Here is a 727-nt window from a genome sequence, read left to right as displayed (position 1 = left end):
AATGTTTTTTCCTTCAATAGGAAACAGGATCAAGTCATTTTATAGAAAAGCGTGATTAAAATATTAATTCAAACCATGCTCTGGTTTGGCCTTTACAGTATTTATTTTTATTATTGTAAAAATCAAAACCTAATAAGAAGAATAAATTAATTACTCAACCTATTATATAGTCCTTATGTGGCAGGCAGATCAAGGGCCTCCCGGGAACCACAGTTCAGGTGCCTGAGTCCCCAGGGATGCAGCGCTTGCCTGGGGTGATAATAACAGCCCAGATGTTATCACATCTGCGGCGAGAGAGCTGGAGAGCGGCATGGGGCTGCTTATGGGAGGCAGAGATCAGACAAATAATTTTTCTGGTCTCTTCCACACCAAAGAGGTCTGTATTTCCACCAAAGAGCAGATCTCATTTCTATAAACCTAATTTGCGTTCGCGTTGATTTTATCTTTGCTTTGGACAAACGCGAGTGTATTTAGCATACCCACTCATTACCAAAATTCCAAGAGGAGCCCACAGGCGTCACCATGGCTTTTTCTTTCTTTCTTTTCTTTTCTGTCTCTCCCTCACCCCCCTTGCAGCCCGAGAGGGGAATAAGGATGTTCATTTGCTGGTGCGAGAAGGAGCCGCTTTTCCATCCATTACGCAGTCCCCTGGGAGTGTTAAATGCAACTTTAGGAGGAACGAACGAAGAGCAGGACATCGCTGGAGGGAGCGAGTGAGTCCTACGTA

This window comes from Hipposideros armiger, unplaced genomic scaffold (assembly GCF_001890085.2).
Source record: "Hipposideros armiger isolate ML-2016 unplaced genomic scaffold, ASM189008v1 scaffold_219, whole genome shotgun sequence".
NCBI classification, from domain to species: Eukaryota; Metazoa; Chordata; class Mammalia; order Chiroptera; family Hipposideridae; genus Hipposideros; species Hipposideros armiger.
The sequence above is the reverse complement of the archived record's forward strand: the minus strand, read 5'-3'. Positions refer to the sequence as shown.